This window comes from Spodoptera frugiperda, chromosome 16, assembly GCF_023101765.2.
Source record: "Spodoptera frugiperda isolate SF20-4 chromosome 16, AGI-APGP_CSIRO_Sfru_2.0, whole genome shotgun sequence".
In the NCBI taxonomy this organism is placed as follows: domain Eukaryota; kingdom Metazoa; phylum Arthropoda; class Insecta; order Lepidoptera; family Noctuidae; genus Spodoptera; species Spodoptera frugiperda.
Window position 1 is genome coordinate 6,991,141 of NC_064227.1, and position 23,933 is coordinate 7,015,073.

Here is a 23,933-nt window from a genome sequence, read left to right on the forward strand (position 1 = left end):
GAATTACTTACGATACTTATTTCGCGTGAATTTATTTAAAACAATACATGAATAGGTATTCAATGTGTAAATTATTTTAAAATTTATTACTTTTTCCTTCAGTTCTCGGTATCTACGAGTTGATTTAGCATTTAGCTGTATGTAATACCTACTACAACTTTTGTTTCGAAAGAATTTTAAACTATCTAACTACTTCTATTAACAGTTTTTTTCTTTTTTAACCTTTTTTTCCAGCAATGAAGCTAACTATCTACATAAACTTATATATAAAAATGTATTGCTATTCATTAGTCTCGTTAAAAGTCGAAAATGGCTGGACCGATTTGGCTAATTTTGGTATTGCATTATTTGTGGAAATCTAGGGAAGGTTTTCTAGGTCAGCTAGTAATATTATAAATTACTGAAAATGTGTTGTCTTACATTAGGCACTTATCTCTACCTCTTTTTTCACAAACTAACAGCTAACTCTCTATATTTAATTATCTCTCTATATTATTAAGACTCACCACCTATTACATGGGACTTACAACATAAACTGTGAAATGTTGGTGTACATTGGCATTATGTGCTATAACGTGCACCTCTGCCTACTCCTTCGGGAATTAAAGGCGTGACGTTATAAAAAATATATTAAATGTCTGTATATTATTTATTCTAATGTTTTTCATATTTTTTTAAACAAAACGTCATCAGCGTCATTGCGGTAGCCGCCTGACGAGCTCAAGGCCGATTTCGTGCGGAGTATGGGCGCTGTCCTTGAAATATATAAAATCGCGCAGTCATATCTGTGATGAGAATAATTATACAAATGCATCGTCACGCCTTTTATCCCCGATGGGGTAAGCAGAGGTGCTCATTATGGCATGCTGCTATACAATGTACACCTATTTTTTATTATTTGTGTTATAAGTCCCGTGTTATAGGGGGTTAGCTTATTGCCATGTATTGGGTACAATTCCAGACTCCGTGCTACCACCGAGAAATTTTCGAAAAACCGGTGGTCCAATTACCCCCTTCCCAATTCCCGATTCTTCAACAACATTTAAATTCCTATCCATCGGTCGGCAACGCACTTGTAACGCCTCTGGTGTTTTGGGTGTCCATGGGCGGTGGCGATTGCTTACCATCAGGTGATTCTTATGCCATAAACAACACTCAATAGGTTATACAGAGTGTGGATTTATTGCTAATTCAATCCCAATTTTTGTTTATCAATTAACAATATATTATGTATCAAACCCACACGTTTATGTAATCCGGTTTTATAACTGACATAGATAATCTATACATATAATAAAATCGTAGAAAAGTGCTGTCTGTACATTGAAAATAAAAATAAAAAAAATAGCAGGGGTTATTGTTATGTCGATGTCGAACCCAAAAATGTAATTAACTTTTTTTTGTCTGTTTGTCTGTTTGTCTGTTTGTCTGTTTGTCTGTTCGTCTGTGCGCGCTAATCTCAGAAACGGCTGATCCGAGTTGGATGCGGTTTTCACGAATATATTGTGGGATGCTTAAATTTACATTTAGTGTTTGTTTCATGTCAATCGGTTCATAAATAAAAAAGTTATGTCAAATTAAAGAATCACGTCGAACATTCTATGCTTATACCATTAATCTCCGCAACTATTTGACGGATTTGGTTGAAATTTGGTACAGATATAGTTGAGAACCTTAGAAAGGACATAGATTATTTTTATTTCAAAAATTAAAAAATAAAAATAAGAAATAAATTATTTATAAATAATTCTATGTCGATCGTTACACGACTTCGGTTCATGTTATTGTTTTAATTTATCGAAAAAAGTAAATAAATAGTAAAAAGGTATGAAAAAAATAATATCAATATAATAAAACATTTAGTACAAAGAAAATGCTCTAACGGAGTATAGATAATTCTATGTCGATCGTTACACGACTTCGGTTCATGTTATTGTTTTAATTCATCGAAAAAAAGTAAATAAATAGTAAAAAGGTATGAAAAAAATAATATCAATATAATTAAACTTTTAGTACAAAGAAAATGCCCGAACGGAGTATAAATAAATAATCCAAGTTGTCTTTATCCTCGATAGATGGCGTTGGGATCGAAATAGATCGCGCTATGGTTTCGTTACATTCATTTGGTTGGGTATCGGCCGAGCGCTTCGGTACTATCGTAGAAAAAGTGTATTATCAGTCGTATGATTATTTGTCTGTAGTGGTAGTCCTGCTGTTTCGTATATTCTAAATTGGTTTCGTTGTATTTGTCAATTAATAAGTTTATTTGTTGGGTTTTCCTGGTTTTTTGGTTAAACTATTTAACGTAGGTTTAGTTTGATATCGATTATTAGTAGTTACTGTAGTTAGTTTTTTTAATAAAATTGTAAGTCTAATTTTTTTTTAAATTAGATTAGATTTAAGTCGTTTCTTTTAAATTATTTAGTTTAAGCTTGGGTATTATAGCATAGAGGATAGGTTGTAATATAGTTTCTTTTTTAATTGTTATAAATTCGTAATTCGTAGTTTTCTTTAGTTTTAAGTTAGTTTAAGTCCGTTTTTAAACTATTTTTTCAATGCCCTAAGTGAGTATACATCTATTAAATTCAAACGCAGAGCTCATTATGTTGATTTTTGAAGAGTTCCCTGGAATATCTTCCACATCTCATTTTTGAAGAGATCCCGCGAGATGGGGAACTATGTGGTTAAAACCAAAAATTTGCCGGAAGTCACTATTCCACGCGAACGAAGTCGCGGGCAAAAGCTAGTAAATAAATAGTTTTCAATATGAAACAACGTGACGACGTTTACATGCGAACTATGTTATCTCATTTCCTTTTGGCATACATTATACCTATATAATATGTAAATATATTTGTTGTTCCGTACTTACTATACAGTTACAACTACTATATGTATAATTCCAAGACTAAGTACATTCGGAGGCCCAATTATCTCTTCCTCAATCCCCGATTCCGAAACAACCATTAAATTCTTAACCCCCAAAAGGCCGGCAATGCACTTGTAAAACCTTTGGTGTTTCGGGTGTCCATGGGCGGCGGCGATTGCTTATCATCAGGTGATCCGTATGCTCGTCTACCAGCTTATATCATAAAAAATCAACAATAATCAAGATTCCCGGCTCGGAAATCGAACCCTATTTTTTGCTTCTTACTTTTACTTGCAACTACACAATCAACCGTGGCGACTAGATAGTTTTTACATTAGTACTTCCCCGTAAATGTTTATTAAAAAAAAATTTCATCATTATTTTCTCAAATCACGCTACGATCTTATAAATAAGACGTAGCAATCGTCTACGCGAAACGTCTACGATTTCATTACAAAGATTTCCGTAGGCATTCGTAGCACGCGTAGCAAGCTCTACGAATCTTGAATATCATATCGCTTAGCACGTATTTGTTATCTGAGTAATGTATCTCATATGTTTTTTTGGGAAGAATGATATACATATACACACACACATACATATATGTATATTAGGTATATAATACATATTGTAAAAGGAGCTGGTGGCTCGTTTATGGTCCTACTTGATTATGACTTTTTCATGGCCAAAGTCAAAACATTTATTTCTGTTAACCTTTGCTGGTATTTTAGACACAATAGAAAAAAAAACAGATCTTGTGTAAACCTGCGTTCCACGGGTTATAGCACTTTTGCATCGACCAAAATATTTAATTGTCTGTCAGAGAGGGTAGATGACAACCCGCATTGAGCAAGCATGGTGATTAATGCTCAAACCTTCTCCGTATTGGAAGAGGCCTTTGGTTAGCAGTGGCCACTTATAGGCTGTGGATGTTGAGGCTAGATGCTCGTTATAAATGTAGATTCAGTTCGAAGAGAACGAGTAAGAAACTCCATAAGTCATAATTTAATATAAATTAACAGGTCGTTTTGGTATATAATTATTTTCTACTTTGTCGTGAACGACCCTCTAAATTTGTTATAATTATTATCACATCAAGTAAAACTTCCACTGCCGAAGATAGGCCTTCTCCCAATAACTGTTTCATTGGCTGGTAGGCGGCAGAGATATGATAGAACTAAATTAATTTTTCATTAGGCAGAAAGCATTTTCATAAGACAATCTAAGAATATTAATATTGTTAAAGAATAGTCGACAAAATAAAATAAAAAAATGTTGACTCTTTTTAATATTAGTTCTCCTTGTGTTTTTTTTTCTAAATAACCCTTAATCGACGAGCACGTAGGACGAGACTGATTACTGTTGATGAAGCGAAAGAGGTATGCAAGAATCGTAGCAATTGGCGTTCCATTGTTTCTTTCTACCTACATGGGAGACAGACGTGAGGTTATGTATGTATGTTTTTTTGCACAAGAATGACAAGAATGTCATTAGAATGACGTCATGTTACGCTCAAAAAATCTTTTAACTAACTGAAAAAATGTAGGAGATTTTTATTATGTTTTTATATACAGTAAAGCTTCCCTATATAAAGGGAAAACGTTACCAATTAGTACGTAATTACTATAAGAACAACATCCTCATTAATTTTCGTATCGCAGTTAACTGGATACTGGCTAATTTCCTTTTGTAAATATTGCTTTTACGTAGTTTAATTTCCTAAGAAGACGCTCTTTTATTGGGACAACATTAACATTTTTAAGCAATTAATTGTATTTCTTTAAATTAAAATACAAAGAATAAAACTAACTTTGTACGCAATACTATAATTATTTTTGATATTCAAGCTTCATGGTTCCATTATACGAAAAGAAAATCCTGTCTGAAATGAGAACCCGAAACTGCGTAGTGGTCTCGGTCCTCAAGTGGTTGGTTAAGAGCCGACTTCAGTAAAGAGCATTAAAATACGATTCTTCGTAACTTCTCTAAGCAGTCGGCCGGAGAAACTGCAGCTTCAGTCTGGCGTATTTTTAGATAAAACGCCAAAAGGTCACAGACCCGCGTACTACGACATTTCGGGCGAATACGCCCAGATTGTTCTGACATTTTTAGTTTGTTTGCTCACGTTTCTCTAATGTTATGAGTTTTTCGCATTTTGCTAAAGAAATGAAGCAATTCCGTTTTGTTGGGGCGTGGAAATGAGTTCGTTGTTTTTTATTTTATGGTAATTCCGACGTAGCGTTTATTGTACGTTTTGTTAACATATTTACTCCGTTTACAAGCTAAACTTTCTTAGGATGTGTGTATTTTTTTCAGTTTTACTATCCACAGATTTGCTTTTTATAGAAATGAAATATGCATCATAAACTTTTACTTTATGAAACCTACATGTTTTAGTAGAATTCGTTTCTATAAAAATATTACTACAAACCCGAGTTGTCGTAGTGCTACAGATTTTCAACGGCTCTCACACGCTTTTTAGTATTTTAATTAAAATGCTTGCTCTAAAAGTTTGGCATGAGTTTATTTTACACGCAAAATGCTCAGCAAATTCCTGGCTATAAAAATGTAATTTCAAACGTGGGGAATGTATTTTTAATATGTAAAAAACTATACGTGTTATTTCTGTGGCAGTTACGCTTTTCTGATGGTAATCTTTCACGCAATGGTGAAAGATTAGGTACGTAATACCTTAATACTATTGTTTTTTGTGTTTAACTCCAGTGGCTAAAGGATTTTATTCGATTGAGTAGGCGACATTGTGTAATAATTATTTTTAGTTAATATTATGTTCGTTAGTGAAAATTTATTATCAGGACGTATTTTGAACATGAAAAAAGGATTTGCCTCCGTTATTATTAGTGAGTAGGAGTCGACATTGAGCCTAAGGGTACTTTTCTACCAGAGATGTGCTATGCTACGTTGCTTTGGATGCGTTTGGTTTCCACCAAATATATTTACTAGTACACATAGTTTAGCATTAGTGGGTACGGACACAGCTAAGCTATGTTTTATATATGGAAAGATGTGTGCTATGGATGTGTGCTATACTATCGATTATCGCATACTCGAGCTGCGCATCTTCCTTGCACAGCTATATAGCTTCGTATCAGTGAAAACGGTTACATTGTTTCACAGCTTAGCTATGCTACATCTTCGTAGCATAGCTCTGACTAACTCTAACTCTTTGATGGATAAGCTCCCAACATTCGTGGTTTCATACTAGACTTCAAAAATAAAGGCATTATCTCCATATAAGTACTTAAGTAGGCACTTAAGTTTCCATGACAGCAAGAAACCACGACCACTCTCTCTCAAATAACTTGAAGTGGAATCTTCCATGAGATCTTCCACAAAAGATTCCTTAATACTGCTATTAATTCATAATGATTCTTATCTGACTGAATCTTGCCCTTATTTTGATCAAGTAGAATATAATAATAAGGGGAGAGGTACCGAGGTACGTATAATAATCTTATCAAGTCGAAATAAAGCGATTTCTTTGATGTACAAACGTACTAGGGAATATTATATTTTGTTTTGTAAATATGGATGATTAAGATGGTATTTGTTTACGTAATCTGGATTATTTGGTAAGACTAAATTGGGCTCTTTTGAGTTTTGTGTTTGTGTTATAATATGAAATTTTATGTAAGACTGTCTCGTTGTTCGAGTGGTTGCGAGTTCGACTGCCGGGCAGACAAAGTATTGGTGGGCTTTTTTCGGTTTTTCTAAAATTGCTCAGTAGTAGCACGGAGTCTGGAATTGTGCCCAGTATATGGCAATAGACTAACCACCTATTTATTACATGGGACTTATAACACAAATGGTGAAAAGTAGGTGTACATTATACAGTGGCATTATTTGCCGTAACACCATCAAACTTAATCACTTTACCTTATAAAACTTTACTCGAACCGAGCATCGAATATTTACCTCAACGACAAGATAAATAACATTACTACACTACTTAAACTAAAAGCTCCAATATGATATCCCTCATGTGTCACAGCCAACCATAAAAGGCATTTAACTACATACAATTAAGGTCTAAATTGGCATAGTGTCTCGCTGAGAGAACTAATTTAAAGTAATCATTGACTAAGGGTTTGATGAAAGAAATTGTGACTAATCTTCTCAGTGATAATGGAAGGCTGATGAGCGAATTGAGGTTTTATTATTATCTAGATATTAGGTTTATAATTGAGTGTGTATTCAGATATGAGATTACGTTCAGTTGTAATTGGTTTCTTCTATATTTTTTACCGCAACAGAGAGGAGTGGAATGAGGGTAGGGAGGCCTTTGCCCTGCAATGGGACGATCATGGCTGAAATCTAAATCTAAAATCTGTGGTCAAAGTTGCTTCGTAGCAATTGGGTAGTATCCTCGGTCAAAAATAAATTATTACAACTTTTCAATACAATAAAATATTAAAAAATAATCATACTCTCATTCATAAATTTGATGAACTATTTAATTTTTGATTTTTTCTAGCTAAATTTCTAGAAATAAGTCTGCTATTTGACGTCAAAAACTTATGACGTCATAACGCACTATTTCATACAAAGTTCATAGAAAATATCGTTTTTGACGTTTCGAAAAAAGCATTGAATTTGACTAGTAGGAATCTAGCCTATTGGCGTTCTATAGTTTCTGCCTACCTTCACAGAAGACAGGCGTGAGGTTACGTATGTATGTGTAATCAAAGTTCTTAAATAAGGCTGGTCTTGGATTTTCATTACCATTCCTGATTTGCGTAAAGTATCCATTTTAGGTTTACTCATCTATGTTTTCAAGTGAGTAATAGTTTGGCATTATGACTATATGGCAATATACCCTCCTTTTTTACGTACATTTATCTCATAATTTATTAAATCCGCCATTTGGCAAATGACGTACCGTGCACAGTAGGCCTTACTTACACTCTTGAGGATCCAAGAATGTGATGTAGTAGATGTCGTATTAATATCACTAAACATAACATACTTTCCAGAAAATAAACATTTTATAGTGCTATATTTACATTACGAACAACCACGCAAATGATTATGTTTTATTCAGCCGACACCGAAATGAGTCGTATTGTTTTAAAACTAAATGATGCCTTAAAATGCGAGGCAAAATAAAAAGTAAAAATAGTTGGGCGCCATCATTAAAAACTGACGTTTGTATGAACTGTATGTTTGTTGAATTCTCTCATTTAGCATACAGTTTTACTTTCATTATGTATGTTATGGAAGGCAGAGATGTAGGTGTCTGTTAACATTCTATTATATTCATTTCAATTAGATTTTAAACTAGACTAGGCGGCGACTAGCGGATTACCGGGGCTCCGACTGAAAAAGCAGGAGTAGGAACGGGGTGGTTTTTAGTCAATAAGTGTCTGATACTCCCTCTCGCCTCACCCAAGGCGGATGAAGTCTTTGGATAATTTTCTCTTCTCAAAAAAAGACTATAAAAGTTATTTTAGAAGTCCAAACAGAATTAATATAATACTATTGTTTAAGTACATGGGTCTTGTAGGTAACATAATGTACCTTATGATTAAGTATTTAAATATAACCTTTATTTGAAAAATAATTTCTTTTCATTGATTCAACTTTAACATGCTCATAGATATTAGACAGAATGTTGGTGAAATGTCCATCCAAAACATAACTATATTTAACTTTAGACACACAACATGTATACAACGTATACAACATACAACATACATGTTCCATGTAATGTATCCTCCCACGCATCACTACAATACATTCAATACAAGCCCACAGTAACAAAGGGAACCAAAATTTGACATTTCCACAATCTCCACCGGTCCAAGGCAAAGTAATTGTTTGCGAAGCGATCGAGTTGGTAACGAGGAATATTTTATGGAGTTTCGAAAACTTGAGAAACCGATTTAACAATACAAACTTCGATTTGTCCTGAATTAAAGAATGTTTCTTTGAAATTTCTTCGTTCTTTTACCTTTTGTGAATAGATTGTGGTCGGTATTCGATTGTCTGTGTTGTGGGTGGGTCAAGCCGGTAAATGAGTAGACAGATCGCCTGGTAGGAAGCAATTGGTGTTGCCCACGGATGCCCGCAACACCAGAGAAGTTAGTAGTGTTTTGACGGCCTTTTGAAATGTCATCATATACTTTGGTAGCTTCAAATGGGGATTAGGTAATTTGGTAATTGGGGAGATTGGCGAGATTGGGAGGAAAGCCTTGAATTTTGTCCAGCACATGGAAATAGGCCCTATTACAGGGGACCAAACTGGTAAAAAGTGGGTGTACATTGTACAGCGGCACGTGCCGTAATGTGCAACTCTGCCTATACCTTCGACGATACGACGACGACTACAACCAATTCTGTATCTTAAAGTAAAAAATATGAACAGTACCTACCAAAATTATAAATAATGTTTCAGAATCATTTATTACTCGCCTCGATTTAGATACCAGCGAAAATAATAGTCCGGATACTTAAAACTCCTGCCTTCCTGCCAATATTCCAAAAATATCTCCCGAAGTTTCCCAAAAACTTTTGGAAACCGACCATTTAACAGCAATAACTTCGATTTGTGTTGAATAAAAGAAACATTCTTTGGAACAAAATCTTTTATATCGTAACTTTGATTAGAATTGATGTTCAGAGGGAAGAGGGAAGGATTTGCGACGTTGTAAGGGAGGGACGCGGAGGGTTCTTGGTTTAATGGCTCTTGAGTTTTGCTGTAAAGGACAGGTGATACATAATGCTTGTTATTTTTTGAGGAGTTACAGAGGTGTACTTTTAAAAACACTTTCTTTAGTCAAAGTTTTAATAAATTCTTGAATACGTGATTAAATTGAGCCTACTTTGTGGCAATAGGCTCTTTTCGTTGCGTTGTACGCAGTTCCGGATCTCTACATTTCCCTGCATTTTTAAATAGTGTATGGCTAATGAATAGCATCTATTAATAATAACGCGTTACTTTTAATAAATAATAACTCTAAGATCTATTGTAACATCAAAAATCACACTAATAAATACTTTGACTTTGACTTTAGATAATACATCACAACAACAACAGCCTGTAAGTGGCCACTGTTAAGCAAAGGCCTCACACACGGAGAAGATTCGAGCAATAATCACCACGCTTGCTCAATGCGGGTTGGCAAAGATAATACATAACAATAATAAACTAAGTATACCAAATGCGTAACCAATTAAGTTAAACTAAAGTGGGCCTCGCTAAGCAAAATAAACATTGTATTATGTACAAACATAACTATACATATTTATTATTTTATATACAAACTTGTAACATAACAAGTCCTATAACAACATATTCAAAGCATCGGTTGCCTAGCAACGGATTATTTATGTTAAGTACTATCTAGGTTCAGTCTATCGACCAAACTGTCTGTTTTATCAATATCTTATTGATAAAGATGGCCTGAGTTTATTTTTATGTTGTGTAATAGATTTGATCGGGTCCTTTCAACTGTTCTCTTCCAAATATTTAACTTCTTTAAACTGTGCATTGGATATGATAATCTACAATAAATGATAGGAGGAATTGTATCTTAGTGTGGGATAGCCATGTTTCGGCACAAATGGGTCGGCTCGACATGAGTTATACCACGGCCTCACAAAAAACTGGCATGGAATAACGCTTGCGTTGTGTGAGTGAGGTTACTGGAGTTTAGAGTTAATTACCCCCTTCCCAATCTTCCATCCTCGATTTCCCAAAAGGCTGGCAACGCACTTGTACCATCAGGAGATCCGTTAGATTGTTTAACGGCTTATAGCATAAAAAAGTTGGAAAATATATCTAAACGACTTGTAACGTATATACGAGTATATTAACATTCAAAGAAATCTCAAAGTGTTTATAAAATCCACCATTACGACTTAATACCCAACTACAAAACATTTTCGACAGTCATGTTTTACTACAAACACTCTATATTACATTACATAAACTAAAACAAGCGAAAACCAATAAAAAAACCAACAATTCAAGTCAGAAAACAGTTGCGAAAAACTTGAAGAAAATATACAAGTTTCCCTTACGTAAAGGCCAATGAACTTTAAGAGCGATAGCTTATAAATAGGTACCTTTACCTAACAATAGTTTTATAGTACTTATTACAGGGAAAACACAATTAATAATGCAAGCCCTTCACGTTAACTGCAGTTAGAAACAGTTAAAGTTCCATTACAAAACAAACTATGAAACAATTAGCTAGATGGGTTCCTATGTAGGTTGTAGATAATTGGTTTACGTCGCGTGTCTCATTTTTTTAAGTATAGGCTTTTGTTATAGTCCGTTTATTACTGTTTTTGTAGTATCAGTTAAAGTGTAAAGAGGAGTGCAATAGGGTATATTGTAGGTACATTTTTAATTTATTTTATCAATAGGTTACAATCGGCAGTTGTTGGCAAGCAAAAATAATAACCATACTTCAGCTCTAGATTTTTATCACGTGGAAGATTCATGCTTGGAGAAGCGAGAGGAGTCTCGAAGGCCCAGCAAACTCCTCTGGTGTTTCGGGTTTCTATGGGTGGCGCCGAATACTTACCATCCTTTTTGCAAGGGAAAATCATCCAATGACTTCTCCCACCCTGTGTAAGGCGAGAGGGAGTGTCAGATTTTTACTTAGCAAAAACCACCCCATTCCTATTAATGCTTTGAGCGGATAACCAGTTACATAGTCCGCAGCTCCGGATCCTATAATAATGAATACATTATTAGGTAGGGACAATTATATAAAACAAAACAAATTAATTTAGGTCAATAATATAATATGTTAATTTTCTTTCCTTCCATAAGTGCGCAAGGAAATGATTAAACAAAATAACCTCAAATTATAAATGAATTAACCAATTCACTTAAGAACAACCCTTAATTTAAGTAAGTAAGTAACAAAATAACCGAAATTATACGAAAATGAAGTAGTAAACATGTAATTTATATTACTTTATTAAGTGTGGGAGAGCCATGCTTCGGCACGAATGGGCCGGCTCGACCGGAGTGATACCACGGACTCCGAAAGCCGACGTGAAACAACGCTTGCGTTGTGTTTCGTTCTGTGAGTGAGGTTACCGGAGGTCCAATTTCCTCCTTCCCAATCTTCCCAATCCCCGATTCCCGAACAACAACCCTTAAATCCCTAACCCCCAAAAAACCGGCAACGCACTTGTAACGCCTCTGGTGTTTCAAGTGTCCATGGGCGGCGGCGATTGCTTACCATCGGGTGATACGACTGCTCGTTTACGTGTTTCATAAAAAAAAAATTCTATTTTCTATAATATAATAGTTATGAAAATAAACAAGCTTTGTTCAGTTAAAGTGTGAAGTTTCATAATGACGTTTTTTTTTTAAATACTTTTTAATGAGTTGGAAACGTTAACGTGTGGCTTATGGTGCACACGAAGGGGAGAATTAATTCCCCCTTAACACGACAAATGTGAATAATACTTTTTTTTTATTTTGTAAAAGTGTTGAAGTTAAATAGCTATGGTGTGCATTGCATGGTATTTTTAATTGGTTGGTTTATTTTATCGAGTGTTTTGTTTGGATATTGGAGTTTGTTCAATAAATTGGAGGTTTTTTTTATATTTTGTAATAATGGGGCAAGCTTATTGCCATAGCAACATCGTGCATCGGTTTGTTTACGTGAAATAATGAGTTTAAGTTCTTCTAGTTTCGAGTTCCAGAGGGACTCTTCTTCGTGAACAGCGTGCGCAGTCATAGCGACGTCTCGCGGCCTATTTAATTATCATAGTTTTTAATTCATTTATATATCTCAGTATATGGCAATAGGCTCACCCCCTATTACATGGGACTTATAACACAAATGGTAAAAGTGGATGCACATTGTACAGCGGTATTACAAACCGTACGTCTGCCTATCTCTTCGGGGTTAAAACGAGTGACGTTAGTTAGTATTATATCTCACAATATACACTATGAAAGGAAAATATCAATAGCCTAATAGGTTATACTTTGCGCAATCCGGAATCGTTCTCAAAACCTCTGACTACGTACTCCCACCCAATCGACTAACGAGGTCTTTATGTAAATATTTGTTTAATCAATGGAATAATATGTATTTACGCGGAATAAGGCTAATGTGTAAATTGTAACAGATATCAAATTTCATACGAAATTCATTGACTCATGATTGATTCATGTGTGGGGTTGGCTTAGCTACCTACTGTTTGTCTGATTCGCGGAAATTATAATGTTCATATTATATGATAGATAGATACATACATACCTAGCTATATTAGATAGATATAGTGTGTAATGTGTGGTTATCTACTAAAACATGCGGTTTAGATCGAATTTAGAAGCTATGCAAGTTTATTAGCAGCAAATAAACTGACATACAGATTTTCTCCTGTGTCGTGAGTGCCTTTACATTCATACATATACACATGGCACTTAGACCCGAAGCAATAAATCATGGATTGGACACAGAGTTGCTCCGTACGGGAATAAACCCCGCTACCCATTGCACGGCAGCTAATTCAAACGTGCCGTCGAATATTTATAATATTAGTGTGATATAATAACAAACAGCTAGATACCTAGGTCTCATTCTTTAGGGAGTAAATAACCTATACTGATAATAATATAGGCGCCATATTGACTAGACTGGACTTTCTTCCAATCATAGATACAATAAACTAAGTAAGTTTATAGCATTGTCGTCTGAAGGAAATGTCTCGGCTAGCACATCCAGGCTTTCCATTATCTAGTAAGGATTTTCCAGTAATGGAATCTTGTATTTCCATCTCTACGGGATTTCTGATGCTTTCCAGATAAACAAAGTGATTTTTGAAGGCTTTTTTTTACTAAAATCGAAGTTTGGGAAAGTGGATTGGATATTGGAGATCAATATTGCAATAGGGATGATGACGGGGTACGAAAATTAAAAATATATTTAGTCCGTTAATTTGGTAATGAAAAAATATTAGACATGTATTTTATTTTGTCATATAAGATAACAATACTTAAAACGAATCTTTAGGCGTGGGAGCATAACGGGAAATACGTTTTTTCTACGTGTAAAATGTACCTAGAAGTGATGTCACGTGATATTCAAATCAGTATACTTATCTTCGAAAGTATTTGTTTCCCTGAGAAAAGAAAAATCTTGTCTAATGTTTCTAAATGATCAACAAGACGGACATTAAAATAAAAACTAACTTATTATCTGGGGGCACGGTAGTACCCCCGCCAAGTCGATCTTCTTTTTATATACCGCTTGCTTTGGCCATAATAGTCCAAACCAGTAACTTCACCTTGACTTAACCTAGTTGGGAGAAGGCCAGAAAGAAGATAATTTATAGACCCAATTTTGGCAGTGACTTCTAAAGGTTGGGAGACTTCAGATAATTTTTTCGTTCAATATTTTATGGTCACAGATGGAGAGCGGTCATATAAAATGCTACCACACTTATTTAATTTCTACTTATACCCATAAGTAGGGATTCAAAAATTCTTTCCATAATATTACAATTTATCACTCAGCTCAATACGTACTAGTTAAAAACACCCTTAACCGACGAGCATGCATGAAAAGACTTGATGAAGCGAAAGAGGTACGTAAGATTCGTAGCAATTGGCGTTCCATTGTATCTGCCTACCACCATGAGAGACATGCTGCGTTGCTAAGCAACAAAAATATTCTTCAACATTTTTAAATAACCACGTTCCATTTCCAAATAAATATCAGCTTAAAGACTTTCTGTCTTCTAATTTCCTAAAAAAGAAAAATAAGTAAATGCGAAGAGGCGTCTTGGTATTTTTTTTTAATTCAATTGTTAGTAACAGAACGATTGGAGGGTCAATAAAACTGATATCTGTAGGGGTCCCTCAGGGCACGCGATAGCACGGAGAACTGCTAATTTTCGCTTGAAACTCCAGGACCCTTGTTCCCTTAATTGCTTTCATACTTGTCGTGGATATTAAAACGGGAAATTAATGATCGCCATTTTAGGGTATGAGATATTATTTTCTTTTAGACGGACCTAGAATCAAGGACATTTTTTTGTTCCCACTTGAAATTTAATGTGACCTATTTTAAGAGAAAGAGATTATTTTATTCACTATCGTTTTGGTTGATGATTCTCACATGTGACGATGAAACCTTAGATATTTGTCCCCTGTGTATTATATCGTATTTTCTAAATAATTATCAAAACATTAACTGTACAGATTTTACTTACTACTTTTCCAGCAGAGATGTGCTATGCTACATTGCTGTGGTTACGTTTGGCGTATACTAAACATATTCATTGGTACATATAGCTTAGCACTAGTGGAAACGGTGTCAACTAAGCTATGTTTTTTTATATGGAAAGATGCATGCTATGGGTGGCTTCTCTACTCGCGCTGCGAATCTTCCTCGCACAGCTACTTTGTGGCGGCGCATATTCATATCATAACTCATCTTACTCGCACCGCTACATAGTTAAGTAATTAGTGGAAACGGTCACATAGCTTCACAGCTTAGCTAGTACATCTTCGTACCATAACTAAATAGCACATCTACCTACCCTTTGAGATTTAAAAGATAATACTCGTATAAGTTAATAATCATAAATTAGGTAAAACGTTTACCTTAATTAAAGTAAAAGTCTCTAGCCATCACCAAACCATAAAAAATCAACAAACAACATCGTCTAACTGTAACAGCCAATGAAATCACCCAATCCGCCATGACAGCAAAAAAAAACACATGAAAATTCAACCTTGTCAGCACCATGAGCCAAAAAGCGTCATGGGTGGAAAACAACAGATTACATAATCAAAAAAGGGACGAACAAAATAAGCCTTTTAGCGGAACATCCCTTCAAACCGCGACACAAATTAACTTTTTTACTCCGCATGAGTCGAGGGGAACATACTCCACAGTTAATTTATTGTGGGGATGTGTTTTTATATGTTTTGTAATTAAAGTTTACGTTGCATTTATTTATAGCTTTTTTTTAGAATATTTTGTAATATAGAAATCCCGTTTGTGTATCATTTTTTTTTCTGATGTTTTTCCATTGATTTCGACTGCACGATTGTTGCATCTGTTGGGCAACGTGCCCAGAGCAACTCTTTATGTGATCCACAAATTGTTGCTTGGGGTCTGGGCGCCATGTGTATGCGATCTTGTATATTTGTAAACGCACCCATGATACAGGAAAAATCCTAGTGCGGGACAATTGATTAAAAAATATAATAATAAAAATTGGTTTTTATCCTTTTCACAATCGATTCATATTTTCTTTGATCATTCTCTTCTTTCCTGTCCTGTTACATATTTTTTCTCTCTTGATTTTTATTCAAATTGTTGATTTTTGTTCACATAACATAACATTAATTAAAACCAACTTTTAAATAGCCACAAAACCCATAGAAACTTCATTCAAAACTAAATTCTACAAAGACCTCACAGAGTATATTTTCACACATCACACTCTTTGGAAAGGCAACAGAAGTAGCCACTCGTATTATCGACCGACCGCAGTTTAAAATATTAATAACGACCATACTTGGAAACTTGTTAACACATGGAATTAACTATGAAAAATGGTGTCCTACTTTAAACTTGTCTCGTAGTTTAAGTGGTATCAATGACTTAAACATAAGAGCGGATTATGAAGTTTCTTGCTCGTTCTTCTCCATAGGAATCTACAATTTGGAACGAGCAAATAGCTTCACTAGAGGATTGAACGACGGACAGACATTTTGTTTTCTTTATATTGTAATATTTGCCAGGCTGGTTGACGGTCAAAAGTGCCTTCCCGGTCTATTTGAAATAAATAATTTTGGTATTGACGTTGAGCCTAAGGTATTGGGAACCGGAGCTACGAACTACCTAGCGGGTTTACCGAGGCTCCGGATCGAAAAGCAAGAGTAGGGACAGGACAGTTTTTAGTCAGCAAGAGTCTAACAAACCCTCTCGTCTTGTCCAACGCGGAAGAAGTCATTGAATGGCGAACCCCCTTAAAAATCAGCAGCAGCAGCTCCGGGTCGGTATCAGCTCTCCTGAGCTCCATATGTGGTTATCAGATGGCTCTTTTTTTTATGTTACTCCACACTATGATTTTCTCCTGTATCGTGTGTGCGTCTACAAACATACAAGTTCAAATACAAATGACACCCAGACCCGAAACAACAATTTGTGGATCACACATAGAGTTGCGCTGCGAGTGAAGCCGCTATACGTTGAGTGGCAGCCGATTGCCCAGCCACCGCGCTAACCGTGCAGTCATTTGGCAAAGTGAATATCTACTTTCCCCTTTAGGGCATAGAAACCATATTGCTTTGTTACGTAATCCCGTTCTAGTTACCCACTTATGTAGACGCCTGTAAGAAATTTATTGCAACCGCTGTTCAATGTTCATGTGTCACATAATTTTTATTTTATGCTTTTATTTACTTCACTGGGTTATAAAAGGAATGAGTGAGCAGCCACTTTCATGCTCTAGTTTATTGTTGATTTATTATTATGTTATATCATCCCTTTTATTGTATGAGGATAGGCAGGAGATGAATTTCTATCTTCAAAATATTATTTTTGTAAATAATTTTTCTCTAATTGGCAAAAACGGCAGTTGTATAGATCCTAAATCGAATTCACAATTCGCTATCTATGTTATGAGCACTTTTGTGACCTCCTGATCGCGAATAGAGGGTTTAGTATGAATTAGTTTTACGTATAACGAGATCAAAACAAGAGCGCGTTCGGCGCTGTGATTAGTCGGCTCTAATGAGCCTACCAATCAGACCGCTTGAACGAGCTTTCGTTTCGATCTCGTTAAACGTAAGGCAAGCTCGTACTAAGGCCCAAGATCAGGGATTGATAGCGATCTGCGTCCAGTGTCTAACATTAATTTGTATATTAATTCATCTCTGTAATATAAAAATAAATCGGGTTTTCCTTCCTGACGCTATAACTCCAGAATGCATGAACCGATTTCCACGGTTTTGCATTCGTTGGAAAGGTCTCGAGCTCCGTGAGGTTTATAGTAAAGGAAATTCTAATAATTCAAAAGCCCAATTTCTGCCACAAGACATTATTTTACGCGGACGAAGTCGCGGGTAGCTGCTAGTATGTATAAATATACTTTCGTCCAGAGACTTTATGCTTAGAATTCCTGTTTACTACTTTACTTAATAAAATACATAACAATGTTCAGAAGGGTAAATTAATGTAATTTACCGTCATATTTCCGGGAGTATAAGTTTACTTCTCCCCAGGGTAGCAAGGAGACACGTATTCTTCTTCGCCGTAGCTGGTGTGACATGCTTGTGGTGAAACTTTGGTCCTTGGGGACTTATGTAAGATTAGACGAGTCGTGTTTAGCTTTAGTTATGTTGAGGCGATGGTTATATTGTCTTTATATTATGGTATAAGTCGGTAAACGAGCAGACGGATTACCTAATGGTGAGCGATGGCGGCGGCCCATGGACTTCGGTACGAAACACCAAAAGCGTTACAAGTGTGTTGCCAGGTTTTGGGGGTTAGGAATTTAAGTGTGTGAGTTGTGACCAATCAATGACCTTGGGAAGTCACTTGGGAATCTTAAAAAATAATGGATCTTATGGTAAACCTCAGCTTACACATTTACGAGAACATTTACACAGACGAAATTCATTCAGTAGGAAAGTAAGGACGGTCACTCACAAAGGGGATAGACGATCTAGTAAAGGTTGTAGGGAGCTGCTGGATGCGGGTCTCTTTTACATGAGTGCATTATAACACAGTTATTTGGTGGAGACCTACATTGTACAGTGGCATTACGTGCCCTAATGTGTCTTAACCTCTGCCTAGGATAAAAGGCCTCTGTCTGATATAAAAGGTGTGACGTTGACGTTCCTCTTTACTGGGCTATTATCGTCCAAACAAGAAAACTTAATATTTTTCTTAGTTTGGCACAGTTTGTTAATTGCCACTCAACTAACGAATCATTAAAGTAAAATTCCACAAACTTAAAAATAAAACCTTTCTTTTTATTCAAAGACATTTATATCAAGAGTGTTTGAAAAATAACTTTCGTTTAAAGTATTTCTAAGGCGTTCACTGTGAAGTCGTGCAAGACTTCGTATATAGCACAGCTACTGAATGCCAGGCCGATCGATATCAGTGCTAAACTTAGAACAACCGAACTATAAGGGGAAACTGTTTCACAAATTGAAGTTGAGCTGTCGTTTATGACGGAAATATCATATTAGGGATGATGACGGGGTATGAAAATTAGAAATGTATTTAGTCCGTCAGTTAGGTAATGAAAAAATATAGGTAACAATACTTAGATAAAACGCATCACTGTTTAGGAGTTAGAGCAAATATGTCATTTCTACGTTAAAAATGTATTTAGAAATGACGCCCTCGAAGCCTTTCAAAGATTGTTTTTTATACCATCAGTGATCATTAAGATTATTCCCGAATCATTGCAACGTACCGATGTAGGTTAAGCATATTCGCATCTATCTATGAACCAGATCCACGCACAAAATTATCTTATAAAAAATGTAAGGCCGCAAGGGCTTTGGAGATATGTCTTTTTAGGTTTTTTTTTTATATTTTATGGGTCGACCTTTAGCTACTATCTCGTCAAGTGCTAAACGATGATGATACGGCCTGCGATGGAGTACGTCTGTCCATAAGCAACCTATTCCTGTCATAAAACACAGACTCTGGCAAGGAATTCCATTTAGCACTTCGCACAAGGAAGCTTGAAGCGAACCGCTTCGTGCGAGTGGGTGGAATAGGTATCTACCAATAAGCGGTGGTTTAACAAACAGCGTAGCGGGTTAACAAGTTAAACTAAACAGTTAAAACAAACAACACAATTAAACAAAGATCCGAGTTGACTAGCAAAACTCATAACTAGCCAACTGTTAGAGAAGTAATTTCAGAAACTCTGTCACTGCGCAATGCCATTTGTGGTTTGTGACGCAGGAGTTCGCTTTAAACGAAGAACGAAGTAGGTCACAACTATATTTTACACACATTATTATTTACACCTATCTTAATCATAACGCATCCATAGTCATCAAACACTCTACACACACATACACTCTCTACACTCAACACACACATCCACGCATCCACCCTCTACACTCAACACAATATAACGGGTGTCCCAACAAGAACGCAAGATTTAAATTTGGCGGCATTCGAAGGGTCATTGTTTGACATTTGAACAAGTGTTATTGTTTGTTAGTATAAGGTACGAGGTTAGTAAAAATAAAGCGTTACACGATTGAAAATTAGGCAGGTCAAGCGCAAACAGTCAATCATGGTGTTCGGTATCGTAAAATGATAACCAGTTGTTTCGTACCTCGAATTAAAAAAATGGATTTGGAGGACATGTGGTTTCAACAAGATAGCGCCACATGTCATACAGCCAGAGAAACAATTAAATTGCTGCATCAGTCTCTCACCTAAGCCATAGTGTTATGTTTATATCAATTAAATATCTTAGTATAAGATCTTAGAATTTGTCATATAATTTTACTTTATAAACAATGGTTGCGTCGATGGGTTGGCCTGGTGATCTGTAAGACAGGTTCTACCTACAACAGACACCAGTCTCTAGTTATTATATCCAAATTGTTTGCACTGTAATATGATAATGAGAAAATAAATGAATATTTATTATTATTATGTCTGTTCTGTACATAATCTCGGGACCACAGGGTCCCGGACCTTTGGAAGGCGTACGAGGGGCCGAAGCCAACTCGCAGAGGCCCGTTGAACAATTTTGATCTAAATGTAATGGGACATCAGCCGGCGATTATCCCTGTATGCACTATGGAAGTACACCAAAGGACAATCCCCGGTTGATGCAGGACTATTGCGAGATATGGTAAAAAGGAAATGATAGGGATATGGGTGTGGGTGGCTGTGGAATAGTTAACCGGTTAACTATGGGGACTATGGCCCCTGCCCCTGACCAATATTGAAAAATACGGATAAACAGGCAGGGGGTGACTCGCAAACTCAATAGTAGGCCCCCGGAAACGGCCGCTAGCATGTAGCGACAAGGGAAGCAACATCCGTTGAGCTGCTTGAGGAAGGGGGGGCATCCCACGGCTATCAGAGCAATCCCGGAAGTACGGTCAAGACCCCTACCAGCATCTTACTGGGATACGTCCTTCCCCCAAGTGGAGCTGAAGGCAACTCCACTCTTGCGAATCTCCACTCAAACCAGCCGATTAAGGCAAGAGTGAGGTAGGAGAGGCCACTCCGGATAGTCACGAGTACCAACCGGAGTTAAAAAGTAGGGCCTCTCCCGGGAGTCAGGTCCGTGTATTATTATATACACAGTTACTCATCGACCTATACATAACCAGTTTATCTTGATCTGGCTTTGTACGACCTTTCTATATATTCGACGGTCAGTTTACGCTGGTTTTGCTTAATTTGATGTGGTTAGGTAACCAGTATATCCTGGCCCCGCTTTGTTCGACCTTTCCGTACATTCGACGGTCAGTTTATGCTAGTTTTTTAACTTGATGTGTAAAGAATAAACTGGATATGTAAATATCCAGTTTATTCTGGTCTTACTTTGTATGACCTTTTCATATATTCGACGGTCAGCTTATACTGGTTATGCTTAGTTTGATGTGTTTACATATCCAATTTATTCAGGTCTCGCTTTGTATGATCCTTCCGCATATTCGACGGTCAGTTTACGCTGGTTTGCTTATAACCAGTTTATCATAGTCTCGCTTCATACAGCCTGATTTTATTATTACCAGCTATTTTTTTTCTGAGAGTTAGGTATCATTCAAACATTCAATTTATAAATATAAAAAAACTTTTTAATATAAAGAAATAACCGACTTCACCGAAGAAAAATCGGTTGAAAAGAACACTAAAAATGTGAAAATAAACTTCTATTTCGGAGGTCGGAGTTAAATAAAAAACAAATAATGATGAGAAATACCGATTTTCGAAGTCAAAGTCAATTTGATCCTTTTTATATTGGCTAAAAGGGTTGAAAAAATCTCTCTTATAATATATAATATGATCTTTGCACACATTCGACGGTCAGTTTATACTGGTTTGTATAACTTGTGTACCTGTCTATAGAAGTTTGAAACAACAGTGTCGGGACCCTGTTTACAGAGCTTACTTGAGTTAATTAGAAACGTACCGTATTTCAAAAGTTACAAGGTGTAATTTACACCGTATTATACTTTTTAGAAGGATGTTTTGAGTAAAACGCTTAATATTGTGGTTTTTTGGTATTTCTTTGTTACTGTCTTGTTATGTCTATAAATAAATACGGTTGCTGATTTATTAAATATCATAAAACTAAAATATTTAGCCATGTGGTGACGGTTTTTAAGGGGGAAAATCATCTAATTACTTCTCACGCCCTGGGCGACACGAGAGGGAATGTCAGACACTTACGGACTAAAAACCACCCCATTCCTACTCTTGCTTTTCGAACCGGAGCCCCGGTAAGCCCGCTAGGTAGTCCGCAGCTCCGGATCAGGCATCAGCTCTACTGGGCCCCATCTATGGTGGTCTGATGGCTCTTTGAGGCGCTCACGGAACGCGTCGCGTTTTTTTCTTTTGTAGCGGAGGTCGACTGCCCAATAGTAGACAAGAAACTAAAAATAACCAAATGTGAAAAGAAAGTTAAGTCAAGGTGAAGTACAAATAGCCTTCGTAAGAATAAGAATATCAGCTTATAAAGAAAGAAACCTCATATATGTTACGGACACAACGGAAATATATTTATGAGTGACTGACTTATTATATTACCGACTATTGTAGTTATACAACTTCATATTGGATGTGGAAATAAGAAGTATACCGATACGACCTTCAAGAAAAGAGCGTATTCCTTTTAAAAAGGCCGACAACGCACCTGTTACTCCTCTGGTGTTGTCATCAGGTGACCTGTCTGCTCGTTTGCCCCCTATTTCATAAAAAAAAACTAAAGTTTACATTTGGTGACACATATTCATAACATGGGGTTTCTTTATAATCTGATTTTGGAGTTATTGACATAAGAGGGTTTGTCATAATCTCTTTGCAAGTAGGTTGAAGACTGCAGTTTAGGTTTCAGCTAAAGGTGTAGTGTCTTAGTCAGCTATTACGACACTCGTGCGAAAGGATTCGGGTAGTGACACAATTGAGTTTACAATGTCTTCTACTCTAACGATACCTCACGGTTACGTCATTCTTAAGTAATTATCTCATTTAACCTAATTTTCGAGTAACGTAGAAAAACGACATTCACCACGATATACATGATAATTGACACAAAAACAAACACCCTACTAGCAACACCAAGAGCCCATTGTTGAAATAAATAAACAAAAACACACATCCCTTAAATACTTCTCCTCATTTACATAGAAAAAATAAATTAGAATGAACAGTAAACAAGGAAGTTTATTATTTAAAGTAAATATATAAACAAGAGGGAAGAAAATGTAGAAAGAAGATGTTGTTTTTTGGCCTGAAGCTAAGACTCTTGTAATGTTTTTAAAATGATGTAGGCCTGTACAGGCGACTCTCAATATTTTATATTATGAAACCTTCAATAATTCGAACCTCTTCGTAATTTATAATCATGAGTTCCTAAGAAATGTCTTTATATTAAGAACTAAATCAATATACCTTTGAATTTCCAGACCATAATGTATTCCTCCTCCAAATTTCATCTCGATCCCTTCAATTGTTTTTGCGCGAAAGAGTAACAAACATCCATACATACAAACCCAAACTTTCGCACTTATAATAATTTTTAAGCCGGTAATCGAATTTACGGATGCCATGCGCCCCCATGGACACCAGAGGCGTTACAAGTGCGTTGCCAGCATTTTGGTGGTTTGGAATTTAACGGTTGTTGGGGAATTGGCTATTGGGTAGGGAGGTAATTGTTACCCCGGTAACCTCAATTACACAACGCAACGTAGTTTCACGTCGGTTTTCTGTGAGGCCGTGTCACTCCGATCGAGCCGACCCATTCGTGCCGAAGCATGGCTCTCCCACACTTATATGAGCAGGAAGTAGAATACTCTAAATCAACTTTCTTATTTTTATTTCAACGTCTA

At 36.1% G+C, this 23,933-nt stretch overlaps 1 protein-coding gene across 16 annotated transcripts in view; it reads left to right on the top strand.

The window, feature by feature from the left end:
* LOC118280637 (calcium-dependent secretion activator) overlaps positions 1–23,933 on the top strand; it is a 67,683-nt gene that overhangs the window by 1,096 nt on the left and 42,654 nt on the right. The gene's annotated exons all lie outside the window — the stretch shown is intronic.